The sequence below is a fragment of the Erpetoichthys calabaricus genome, chromosome 14 (assembly GCF_900747795.2).
Source record: "Erpetoichthys calabaricus chromosome 14, fErpCal1.3, whole genome shotgun sequence".
Taxonomy (NCBI): domain Eukaryota; kingdom Metazoa; phylum Chordata; class Cladistia; order Polypteriformes; family Polypteridae; genus Erpetoichthys; species Erpetoichthys calabaricus.
In genome coordinates this window covers 17,834,545-17,848,715 of record NC_041407.2, presented here as the reverse complement: position 1 = coordinate 17,848,715, position 14,171 = coordinate 17,834,545, and positions in this window count along the sequence as shown.

Genomic DNA, 14,171 nt, shown 5'->3' with positions numbered 1-14,171 from the left:
ATCACGGGGACCATCCAGGCGTCCCGGCTGGGTAGGGTCCCCATCCATCTGGGACAACAGAACAAAAATATAAAATAATGTGCACATTCTGCTGTTTCCAAATAAAAAAATAAAAAATGAGTAACAATAAAGATGCACAAATAACACAAAGTTCCATAGCTCAGTTTTTCACAACAAAGCTTTTGAAGCCAATACCTACAGTAGGTAACATGTGTGTTTGAACAGTGCAGACTACTTATGGTGACGAGATAACCTGACCGCACACTGACACTAAAATACTGCCTTCCAAATACAGTGCACCCGGAAAATATTCACAGCGCATCACTGTTTCCACATTTTGTTATGTTACAGCCTTATTCCAAAATGGATTAAATTCATTTTTTTCCTCAGAATTCTACACACAACACCCCATAATGACAACGTGAAAAAAGTTTACTTGAGGTTTTTGCAAATTTATTAAAAATAAAAAAACTGAGAAATCCCATGTCTATAAGTATTCACAGCCTTTGCTCAATACTTTGTCGATGCACCTTTGGCAGCAATTCCAGCCTCAAGTCTTGTTGAATATGATGCCACAAGCTTGGCACACCTATCCTTGGCCAGTTTGGCCCATTCCTCTTTGCAGCACCTCTCAAGCTCCATCAGGTTGGATGGGAAGCGTCGGTGCACAGCCATTTTAAGATCTCTCCAGAGATGTTCAATCGGATTCAAGTCTGGGCTCTGGCTGGGCCACTCAAGGACATTCACAGAGTTGTCCTGAAGCCACTCCTTTCATATCTTGGCTGTGTGCTTAGGGTCGTTGTCCTGATGAAAGATGAACCGTCGCCCCAGTCTGAGGTCAAGAGCGCTCTGGAGTAGGTTTTCATCCAGGATGTCTCTGTACATTGCTGCAGTCATCATTCCCTTTATCCTGACTAGTCTCCCAGTCCCTGCCACTGAAAAACATCCCCACAGCATGATGCTGCCACCACCATGCTTCACTGTAGGGATGGTATTGGCCTAGTGATGAGCGGTGCCTGGTTTCCTCCAAACGTGACGCCTGGCATTCACACGAAAGAGTTCAACCTTTGTCTCATCAGACCAGAGAATTTTCTTTCTCATGATCTGAGAGTCCTTCAGGTGCCTTTTGGCAAACACCAGGCGGGCTGCCATGTGCCTTTTACTAAGGAGTGGCTTCCATCTGACCACTCTACCATACAGGCCTGATTGGTGGATTGCTGCAGAGATGGTTGTCCTTCTGGAAGGTTCTCCTCTCTCCACAGAGGACCTCTGGAGCTCTGACAGAGTGACCATCGGGTTCTTGGTCACCTCCCTGACTAAGGCCCTTCTCCCCCGATCGCTCAGTTTAGATGGCCGGCCAGCTCTAGGAAGAGTCCTGGTGGTTTCGAACTTCTTCCACTTACGGATGATGGAGGCCACTGTTCTCATTGGGACCTTCAAAGCAGCAGAAATTTTTCTGTAACCTTCCCCAGATTTGTGCCTCGAGACAATCCTGTCTTGGAGGTCTACAGACAATTCCTTTGACTTCATGCTTGGTTTGTGCTCTGACATGAACTGTCAACTGTGGGACCTTCTATAGACAGGTGTGTGCCTTTCCAAATCATGTCCAGTCAACTGAATTTACCACAGGTGGACTCCAATGAAGCTGCAGAAACATCTCAAGGATGATCAGGGGAAACAGGATGAACCTGAGCTCAATTTCGAGCTTCACAGCAAAGGCCGTGAATACTTATGTACATGTGCTTTCTCAATTTTTTTATTTTTAATAAATTTGCAAAAACCTCAAGTAAACTTTTTTCACGTTGTCATTATGGGGTGTTGTGTGTAGAATTCTGAGGAAAAAAATGAATTTAATCCATTTTGGAATAAGGCTGTAACATAACAAAATGTGGAAAAAGTGATGCGCTGTGAATACTTTCTGGATGCACTGTATATACACACACAGTATCTATATATATATATATATATATATATATATATATATATATATATATATATATATATATATATATATCTATATCTATCATATAGTGCCTTTTACATCTATCTATCTATCTATCTATCTATCTATCTATCTATCTATCTATCTATCTATCTATCTATCTATCTATCTATCTATCTATCTATCTATCTATCTATCTATCTATCTATCTATCTATCTATCTATCTATCTACTTTCTGAATGCACTGTAGCACAGCTGATAGAAAATAACATTAGAACAAGGCAGCAAGAAGTCTCACTTGACCTTGACTGTCTGTGTCTGTGCAGGTTTGGTTAAAACCTGCTCGTTCTTCACTCAGTCAAGTGATGGTTAAGCGTCAGCAGCAGTTGGCTCTCGTTTTTCAAATGGAACCTCGGTTTGCGAGTAATTTGGTTTGCGAGTGTTTTGCAAGATGAGCTAAAATTTTTCATAAATTTTGACTTGATAAATGAGCGAGGTCTTGCAATACGAGTAGTATGTATACACTTTGTCTTCTGAGTGTCATGTGATCACAACTGAGCTGATGGTTATTCTCTCTCTCTTGCTGCGGGATTGTGGGTAATCGTCAGTCTGCATGCCTCACTCGTATAGTCAGTGTCTGTACGAGCATATACTGTTTACTACAGCGTTGTGACTCTGTGTGTGTGCACGTGCAGTAACGTGCGAGTCCTCGTCTTGCACCCCAAAACACGAAGCTGAGTCTCAGTACTTTAGCAACACCAGCTTTATTCATCTTGAAACAGCAACAGCGCGGTTATTTATTGTAGCGGGATCTGCCGCTCTCCTATACACAGACACAGCAGTCAGGCAAGGTCGTGGCCAAGTAGTACTGTGCCCTGCGCATTTATAATGTTCCTTGTTCCTTGTATCACCCATCGACGGCAGGCGCTTATAGCATGTCCGCGATCTTTTCGGATTCGCTTTTACGGCGAACTACTACAGCGCTGGGAGACTGCGATTTGCTTTGGGACACTCTTCTGCATGTCGTCCCGTTGGGTGGAATCCCACAAGAGTTTAGAAACTCACTCACACCAGCCATGATTCTTTTCAAAGGTAAAGTGCAAGTTAATTTGTTTTATGTATTTTTACTTTATATTTTGTATTAATCATTTTTATATGAATATTTTTGGGTTGTGGAACGAATCATCTGAGTTTCCATTATTTCTTAGGGAAATTCACTTTGATATACGAGTGCTTTGGATTGCGAGCACGTTTCCGGAATGAATTATGCTGGCAAACCGAGGTTCCACTCATATTCTTTCTTTCTCTGTCCGCTGTCTGTGAGGAGTGGTCATGTGATTGCATGGCTACGTTTGATTTGTGAAATGGAGCCATGTGATTATTGTTGCTAAGTCTGATTGGTGAAACAGTCATGCAGTAGATCCACTGGCGGCTTCTCTCTGGCAAAAATATAGCGTATCTAATGGGAAAAAGTCACGATTCAAGTATTGCCCAATGCAGTGGTGTAAGAGTAGTGTTTCTTCTTCACAAATGTACTCAAGTAAACGTAAAAAGTATGGTGCAGTAAAACTACTCTTAGAAGTACAATTTTTTAAAAAAGTTACTTAAGTAAATGTAACGGTTTAAATGTAACTCATTACTAGCCACCTCTGGTTGTGGGAAACGCTTCCCAATGGTTTCCCACTAGCCAGCCTACAGTACCAAAGCTCTATAACAAAACAAGCACCCAACACTTTGTCTTTATCCTCCTCTGTTCTGCTCTCTTTTCTTCTCTTCTTCTGACTCCACGTCTCCTCCAGCAAGCTTTGTCCCCTTCCTCTCGACTCTGGTCCCTGGAGCAGTGACAGCTGCCTCCTTTTATCCCGCAGCGAGGAGAACTTCCGGTGGCCCATTAGCGTGGTTCTGAAATACTTCTGGGTGAGGTGGAAGTCCGATGATGTAGAACTCTGTAGCCCCCATATGACCCCCTGGCAGCACCCATGGACCCCAACAGGGGTGTATCAAATTCCAAATCCCTTGGAGCCCTGTGGGGAGCTGCCATCTAGCGCTCCATCTAATGCCCTGTGCAGGTTCTCTCCTTTGGTCCTTCCAGTGCATAAGCATCCCGGCTGGGCAATGGCCCTGGCTGTCTTACACAATCTATAAAGTCAGCATCTGAATAGACAGTATAATGTCAAGTTTGACTATATTAAGTAGAGAAAAGCCAAGCAAAATGACACCTTTTATTGGCTAACTAGAAAGATTACAATATGCAAGCTTTCGAGGCAACTCAGGCCCCTTCTTCAGGCAAGATGTAATCAACTATATTAAGTAGAAATCTGAATATATAAAGACTTTTCTGAATATATGAAATCAATGTTTGAAAATATAATGTCAACTCTAGACATATAAATTCAAAGTCTGACTATATGAAGTCATTTCTTAATACATAAAGTCATTTCTGAATATATAAATTCAATGTGTGAATATATAAAGTAATTTCTTAATACAGTATATGAAGTCAGCATCTGAATACATAATGTCATCTCTGAATATAGAAAGTTTATGTCTTAATATATAAAGACAGTCCTGAATATATAAAGTCAATGACAAAAAATATCTTATTCAATATCTGAATATGAGTAATATTCAGACTTTAACTTCATATGCTCAGGACTGATTTTATATATTCAAACATCGACTTTACATCTTCATGCACCGACTTTATGTATTTAGTTAATACTTTACCTATTCAGACATCGACTTTACATGTATGGTCATATTTGTGGGACCCCAATTACTTTGGGGTCAGAGGTGAAGTCCTCCCCCTCAGTTCCACTACTAGCTCTGCCACTGGCCCAGTGTTACCACAATAGACTTCAGACCTTTGTGACTCTGTGCTGAAATAAGTGAGCTGCAAGAAATAAAAGAATAAATTTTATGTCAAACACATTTATACATGTATGGCACTCTATACTAGTATATAGGTGTATACTATCCATCCGTCCATCTTGCATTACCCTAAGCAGGGTTGGGGTGAAGCTGGAGGCCATCCCAGCAAGCATAGGGCACAATAAGAGACTACATTATTTTGAACTGAAAATATTTTCTTACTCTGTGTGATCCAACAGAGCTGGAGTTTACATAGGATGAAAGAGAAAAAACAGAATACAAAACCCACACAGACACAGTGAGCACATGCAAACTGTACACAGCCATTGAAAAGGCTGAGATTTAATTCCAGAAGATGTGAGGCAACACCAACACCACGAAGCTGCAGGCTTTGCTTCTCTTTGGGATAAACAAATAAACTAAAGTAGAGCATACTTTACAGAGCTATAAATTAGGCACTAATACATATAAATATAATACATAAAGTCAATGACTTTTGATTTGCCTTTTAAAATAAACTATATACAGTACAGTATACTTTATTTTTGCCTTGGTTGTACCTCTTTCAAGCACAACCCAGACCCGTGCATCCTTCTTCTCTCTTAGATGTGCACAGACATAGAAACTCCAGTCTTCATTTATTTATACTACTACTACTATTAACAATGATAATAATAAAACATGTTATTTAGATAGATAGATAGATAGATAGATAGATAGATAGATAGATAGATAGATAGATAGATAGATAGATAGATAGATAGATAGATAGATAGATAGATAGATAGATATGAAAGGCACAATATGATGATAGATAGATAGATAGATAGATAGATAGATAGATAGATAGATAGATAGATAGATAGATAGATAGATAGATAGATAGATAGATAGATAGATACTTTATCAATCCCATATAGCGCCTTTCCCAAACTCAAAGCGCTTATTCTTACAAAGCGTGTGGGTTGGCGCTTGATTTCCGTAACCACCTTGGCTTACACCGCCTGCGCTCTTCCTCGGTGTTTCTGTTTTCGTTTTATTTAATAAGTCCCAGAAGTCGAACCTCTCTCAGTCTCTCCGTAACCTGCTGTGGTGCCTTTCTTCTTGCACGACAGCCCCGGACGCCGCACACGGATCGATCCTGTCATCAGAGTGGCAGTGCGTTGCAGCTCCGAATCCTGGACGAACGCGCACATGCTAAAGGGCGCATCATTTCGCACTTTTTCTTTTATTTTTTTTAGGAGCTCATCCCTGGCGCACTTCGATAAATCACCGCTGTCACCGCTGAAAGTGCCCCGTCGCTTGAATAACCACAAACCCATCTGCAGAAAATTCACCATGAAATTGCATGGCTCCTAAAGAATAACTGCCATCTGCTTCCTCTCGCTCAAAAAAAATCCAAGCGACAAAGCCGCCCCGGTCGTGAAGGTTTGAGTCCCGAGGAGGACATCGAGGTGCCGCGCTGCACCGTTCTTGTCTGCCGCTGCACTCGGTGTGCGCCACAGCAATGTGTGTGTGTTGTGTGTGTGTGTGCCTCTCTATTTCGGGCTGACTTCACGGTAATTTTTTTCTTTTTATCCGAGTAAATCGGCGATAAAATTGTCAAAAATAAAAAAAAAATTATATATAAAAAGGTGAACTTTTGAATAAAAAGCTTTTATCGGAAATATAACTCTTTCTAGTGAGGAACAGTAAAAGAGTGCGCTTTAAATACTGTAATTTCGTGGTTGGCAGCATTTCAGAGTGATTTGAAGGGAAGCTGCAGTTCCCATCTATCTATCTATCTATCTATCTATCTATCTATCTATCTATCTATCTATCTATCTATCTATCTATCTATCTATCTATCTATCTATCTATCTATCTATCTATCTATCTATCTATCTATCATATAGTGCCTTTTACATCTATCTATCTATCTATCTATCTATCTATCTATCTATCTATCTATCTATCTATCTATCTATCTATCTATCTATCTATCTATCTATCTATCTATCTATCTATCTATCTATCGTGCATCCACAAAGTATTCACAGCGCATCACTTTTTCCACATTTTGTTATGTTACAGCCTTATTCCAAAATGGATTAAATTCATTTTTTCCTCAGAATTCTACACACAACACCCCATAATGACAACGTGAAAAAAGTTTACTTGAGGTTTTTGCAAATTTATTAAAAATAAAAAAACTGAGAAATCCCATGTAGATAAGTATTCACAGCCTTTGCTCAATACTTTGTCGATGCCCCTTTGGCAGCAATTCCAGCCTCAAGTCTTGTTGAATATGATGCCACAAGCTTGGCACACCTATCCTTGGCCAGTTTCGCCCATTCCTCTTTGCAGCACCTCTCAAGCTCCATCAGGTTGGATGGGAAGCGTCGCTGCACAGCCATTTTAAGATCTCTCCAGAGATGTTCAATCAGATTCAAGTCTGGGCTCTGGCTGGGCCACTCAAGGACATTCACAGAGTTGTCCTGAAGCCACTCCTTTGATATCTTGGCTGTGTGCTTAGGGTCGTTGTCCTGCTGAAAGATAAACCGTCGCCCCAGTCTGAGGTCAAGAGCGCTCTGGAGCAGGTTTTCATCCAGGATGTCTCTGTACATTGCTGCAGTCATCTTTCCCTTTATCCTGACTAGGCTCCCAGTCCTTGCCACTGAAAAACATCCCCACAGCATGATGCTGACACCACCATGCTTCACTGTAGGGAAGGTATTGGCCTGGTGATGAGCGGTGCCTGGTTTCCTCCAAACGTGACGTTCACACCAAAGAGTTCAATCTTTGTCTCATCAGACCAGAGAATTTTCTTTCTCATGGTCTGAGAGTCCATCAGGTGCCTTTTGGCAAACTCCAGGCAGGCTGCCATGTGCCTTTTACTAAGGAGTGGCTTCTGTCTGGCCACTCTACCATACAGGCCTGATTGGTGGATTGCTGCAGAGATGGTTGTCCTTCTGGAAGGTTCTCCTCTCTCCACAGAGGACCTCTGGAGCTCTGAGAGAGTGACCATCGGATTCTTGGTCACCTCCCTGACTAAGGCCCTTCTCCCCCGATCGCTCAGTTTAGATGGCCGGCCAGCTCTAGGAAGAGTCCTGGTGGTTTCGAACTTCTTCCACTTACGGATGATGGAGGCCAATGTGCTCACTGGGACCTTCAAAGCAGCAGAAATTTTTCTGTAACCTTCCCCAGATTTGTGCCTCGAGACAATCCTGTCTTGGAGGTCTACAGACAATTCTTTTGACTTCATGCTTGGTTTGTGCTCTGACATGAACTGTCAACTGTGGGACCTTCTATAGACAGGTGTGTGCCTTTCCAAATCATGTCCAGTCAACTGAATTTACCACAGGTGGACTCCAATGAAGCTGCAGAAACATCTCAAGGATGATCAGGGGAAACAGGATGAACCTGAGCTCAATTTTGAGCTTCATGGCAAAGGCTGTGAATACTTATGTACATGTGCTTTCTCAGTTTTTTTATTTTTAATAAATTTGCAAAAACCTCAAGTAAACTTTTTTCATGTTGTCATTATTGGGTGTTGTGTGTAGAATTCTGAGGAAAAAAATGAATTTAATCCATTTTGGAATAAGGCTGTAAGATAACAAAATGTGGAAACAGTGATGCGCTGCGAATACTTTCCAGATGCACTGTATACCAAGCCATACCTCTGACAAATAATATTTTCCTCTCAATCAACAGTTAGATACAAGCAAACAAAAGCAGATATGCAAACTAAGTGTATAAATATATTAAAAAACAATGGAAACAAACAATAATACAAATCCCCAACGTAGAATATTTCTATATATGTATATCCCTCCACCAAAGCAGCAAAGTGAAGACACCACATATACAATAACAAAACCTCGCTTGCCCCTGCAACGTATAACAAACACAAAACACAAATAATAACAATGGATGAATACTGAAATGTCAAATAGAGTCCGGTTAAATCACTGTCCAGAATACAGATGACTGATCACAAAAAAAATGGTTGTGTTTGACTCTCCCGAATAAAAATGGAGCAATCTCACCGTGCTTCCTCGGCGTATGTTGGATGACAATGTCCAACCCCGGGGTTTCTGGCGATGATTGAGCTGTCGTGAATCTGGCAGAATGAGAAGCAAACTGGGAACAAGGCGCGATGATCTGTTGTCGGTAATGAAATCTCCGTCTCTCTCCTTCCTCTTCTTCTTTCCCTCCTGATGGTTTAAATAATGATGAGCAGGATGTAATTGGTAAAATCCCGGTGCTGACGTGTCCGGGGGGTCGCTGCCTCCCCGCAACACCCTTCCCTGTTACTTCTTACGGGGGACGACATTTAAACAGACACATGTTAGATTAAACGGGGTGCTGAGACAAGACGCGACTGGGTGCAAACACAATAAACACCAATACCTATGTGGCCCCCGCTACATTGTAGTCAAAAAAGAAGAAAAATAGAACACAGAGACCAAAACAATTCCAGTAATTCACAGAGAAATCACAATGAAATTCACCAACTCCAGGGCATTCACAATGAACCGCAGAGGACTGTGCTGTTTCACTCAGCCTTTACCGGGTAGAGGGCCGTCCCCTGGATGAGAAAAGGAAAAGGACTGAGTACCGACTGCTGGGTATTGCACATTGTGTGCTGTAGAAAGCAGAAATGTAAAATAAAAGTGTGCTTTTAGGACTTGTGAGTGTTTCTCTGTGCCAGGGATAATTTACCACAATGATGAGATTTATATATCGAGTGTCAGTCCATCACTGGGCATCATGGGGCTTGCTGAATGAAAGTGACACAAAGCCGTAAGCCGCTGAACGGGCCAATAGAGAGACGCTCTTCGTTTGGTTTCAGTCTCCGGGACCCCCCCCAAAAAAAAAAAAACAACTTTTTTTAAAAGGGTGTTGGAAAATGTTAGCAGTTATCCCGAGAAGAGTGAAGCAGGGAAGCGGCCATCATGATTTGAGCTCCATTACCTCACTTCTAGAGGTTAATGCTTATTTATTTTCTTTGTACAAAAGGACTTTTCCTAAGTGGCGTCCACAATGGAATGGAATCCAGCGGCTCGAGGGCCTGTTCTTTTCGACGCAGCCGCTTTTGAAAATAGGCCGCCACGTGAGGGAATACAAGGGGGGAATAAAAAAAGAAATAATGTCCAACTCTGAATGGTGAGGAGTCCACATTCCCAACAGCATGGGAGTCCCATAAATCTGAATAGATGTGAGGGGAGTCGGTGTTGGGGGGGATTCTCCTTTTAAGTAGTGGGTCACTTCAAAAAGCGTCAGATCACAAAGGAGAGCGAAGCACAAATATTTAGAGTCTGGTCGCATTAACACGGTGGACCACTGCGAGGGAGGCTGTTGGGAGCCACTGGAGATTTGTTCATTTTTTCCACAGGCCTTTTTGGCTACGTGTGGATGACCTCACAGTTTACATATAAAATTGTCTTCATTATTTATAATTTCCTGCGGTGGGTTGGCACCCTGCCCGGGATTGGTTCCTGCCTTGTGCCCTGTGTTGGCTGGGATTGGCTCCAGCAGACCCCCGTGACCCTGTGTTCGGATTCAGTGGGTTGGAAAATGGATGGATGGATTTGTAATTTCAAGAAGGGACCCAAACCTCTTTACTGTCTGTTTAGATCCTGTCACAGGAAAGCAGACGTGTCAGCGAATACAGCAATTAAAAGGCGCCCGCTGTTATTCTGATAATGATTGGCTCGATGACTATTGGGTGAAGACGCTCCTAAAACTAACCACTCATGTGGAGAAGGTCTCTTCTCAATCTGAATTAGGGTTAGGTCAGGTGGGGGAGCAGGCACTGGTACAGCGTGTTGCCAGACCCACCACACGATGAAACAGCTCGGGGTCCAAGGCAGACACGCAGTCCAGTCCCACCTTCCGGAAATGACCTTCTATCTGCCACAGCCAGATGTCACAAGGGCATCCCCTTGGCCTGGTCCTCAACAATGAGGGTCCTGCGAGCCGGATCACCCTTGGGTAATCTCAGCACATGGTCGTAGTGCCGTAACTGATACTCCCTCACAATGCAGGTCATGTAGATCATTTGGGACTCCATGAGCAACACAAAGTCAAACCAGTGGTACCCAAGGATTCTCCGAAGAGACACAGTACTGAAGGATTTAGGAATAGTGTGAAGTAAAAAAAAATGAGAGCAGCTTCTTTACCAAATGGTATGTGCCTAAATCCATACAAGCCCCCTTTTCCATAGGTAACTAGCCGGGCTGGAAGTGTGGCTTCATGGGGTCTAGGCTTAAAGTGCAAGGATGTCAATTCAAGTCATTTCATCTCTGAATGCAAAAGATCTGTGGGGTTCAAATGACCGCATCCTGGTCCGATAAGTGCATCCATCGTCTAAACGAGAAGAAGACAAAAATAAGCGATGGGGCTCCAGAAGAGCTGGATGAAGGATGAAGGAAGGAAAAGTAGGTTTATGCAGAATAAAAGATGAACATCATGCCTGACGTGTGGTGGGCTTCTGCACCCGCAGAATAGGAGTGTGGATCTCTGTCCTCTTCAGGAGCTACAGTCCACGATAAATGGCTACTTCCTGTCAGGATTCGGTTTCTATGGCAGAGGAAGTGGAAGTGACCGGGCTAATGACGCCCAAAGTGGAAGTGATGTCAGAAGTCTTCCTGATTGTTCTCCTTCATTCTAAAGGGTGTAGAAGTTGTGTTAGTGGCAGTGGCCCAGCCAAAGCCCTTACCAATATTATTACTCAAAGTAACACCCGCGAGACACTCCAGATGCTTCTACGTGTGACACGGCTTATCCGGCTGAGCGAAGACAGAACCTTTTTCTGGGTAAACATGTCTGTCTGTCAACAGCATCATGAACCTCTGCACCATCATTCTTCCCTCGGAGACTGTTTCAGCTCAGTTAAGACATTTGATTGATGTTCACCAGGATTAGGACACCCACAGGGTGGAATGGGAATTGGAGTCTGGAAACGCAGCCCTGTCGCAGTCTTTGGGGACCACCAAAGGGCACTGCCAGGGAGGTGTTTTTGCACGACTAGGAATTGCTCTGGAAGATTTGGGCAGTAGACTGGAAGCAGGAACTTTTAAACAGAAAGCCCGTTGCCTCAGTTTAGTCGCGTCTGAGTCAGGAGGCAGTGGGCAACACTCAACCGGAGGCGGAAGAAAGGAAGAAAATTTTATTGGTGGTGTGGTTTTTTGGGCTGAAATTTCATTATTTTGTGACTCGTTGGATTAAACAAATTCATTATTTAAACCTGGGATTGTGGGTATTGTTGGATTTGGGGTTTGGGGGCTTTAGTGGCAGCCCTCTGCCCAAAGCCATCTGACTACGCTATACATTTCACTATATTTTGCTGAGCACACAATGCAAATCTATATTACTAAACCACAGTTTTAATTTATGCACGGATGCACCGATACGCATGCGCAGTGCGCCGCGGCGCCCCAGAGTCAAACGCAGTGGCTTCCCAGAGTCAGTAGGTGGCAGCCAAACACCACAACCCAGAGTCAAACGCAGCGGCCTCCCAGAGTCAGTAGTAAACACGACAAGCGAAGAAGTCACGGCTCCAAAACGAAACACCTCAAGTAACGGAAATACGAAAACGAGCCCGTATGGATAAACAAAATGAACGAAGGCGCCTACAACGCGCCTCTGAAACAGCGGACGCAAAGGAGTCACGGCTCCAACAACACAGAGCTCAAAGGCGCCTACAACGCGTTTCTGAAACACTACATGCAAGAGAGGCACAGATCCAAAACGAATAATCCACTGTGCCACCAGTCAGTGTGTATAGGTTGGAGTATGCTTCCTAACAGTAAACGACTTACGACTACCTAACGACACAGCCACAGAACAACAAAGACGAGACTGCATAGATAAACACAATACACGGAGGCTCCTACGACACGCTTCAGACACAGTGCAGGATTTCCGTATAAGCTACACAAGCTATAGCTTAGGGCCCCCGCCTTCTTGGGGGCCCCCAAAACAAATTGTCCGAGTGAGCAATTGTCATATATACTTAAATATACTACAGCATTATTTGTCCCAATCAGGCCCGGCCTTAGGCATAGGCAAAGTAGGCGACCGCCTAGGGCCCCGACGTCCGGGGGGCCCCGGATCGACTCCTTGGTCTAATTTTCACGCATTTCACAGAGCTTCCAGGGGGGCTCTGCCCCCCTCAGGGGGCCCCTGGACCCCCCTTTCGCCTAGGGCCCCATAATACCTAAGACCGGGCCTGTTCAGACACACCAGAAGCAAAGACGTCACGGCTCCACAATGAAAGAGCTCAACTAAATACAAACACAAGCCCGTATGGCTACGACCTGTAAACGAGCCTGTATGGATAAAAAGAATGAACGAAGGTGCCCACACAAAGAAACCGCTTTAGTACAAATACTAGGGGGCTCCGCCCCCTGCTCGCTTCGCTCGCCAACCCCTGGTGTTGGGTAACCCGAAATACATTGATGTATGTATGAGATATATTGGAGTGTAAAGGTGTAGATGACGAACAAAGGAAGTAAAGAACCCATAGCATGGCACATTAGAAAGATTTATTGGAATATTTCTTTATACACAACATTTGTAGTAAAGATGGTGCGTTGTCCTTGAATGAGTTTTCCTTGGTATGGAGTATCTATAACTTTAACTTTAATGTCAGATGAACGCCGAACTCTTGAGAAGGCTAGATAAAGTTGTCCATGTCCAAATACAGGCTCAGAGAGGTATATGCCAACTCTGTCCGTGGTTTATCCTTGGGATTTGTTGATTGTCATGGCAAATGCAGGTTTAATGGGAAAGTGTAAAGACTTAGCTAATGGGTGATTGTTTATGACTTCAGCGACGTTTCTCATTATCAGCTCTGTGCATTGCTTGTTTTCAGGAAGGTTCATTCGTTGATAGATTGCGTCATCTGGATCTAACACGTAGATCTGTGCATAGTTGCGTTCATGATGTGGTTCAGGGTGCACTATTCCAATCCGGTGTAATACTTGTCCACATACGCGAAAGCAGTATGGGCCATTGCCAGCTGGTGGCCTGATATTTACCCCGGTAGATGCAAAAGCAAATGAACTATTGTAGGATCTAATGCAGTCCATAAAGTTTTTACTTTCGGGTACATTGTTAGTTAGAAGCTTCCGTAGATATTCAGGATATTCATCTAAAGGAGGCAGTCTAACCTGACCCCTTTGACAACAACGTGTAAACTCATTAGTTGTAGTGCCAGTTGTTTCTTCAGGGAAGTTAAGTGAATGACAATGACAACAAATGATATTCATTAATCCTAATGAATGTTCATTAATAGTGGACTCATTACAGAATGCGTTGTCAGCTAATTGGCGGAATTGTTTAGCGGCTGTTTGTCGTTCCTTTCTTTGC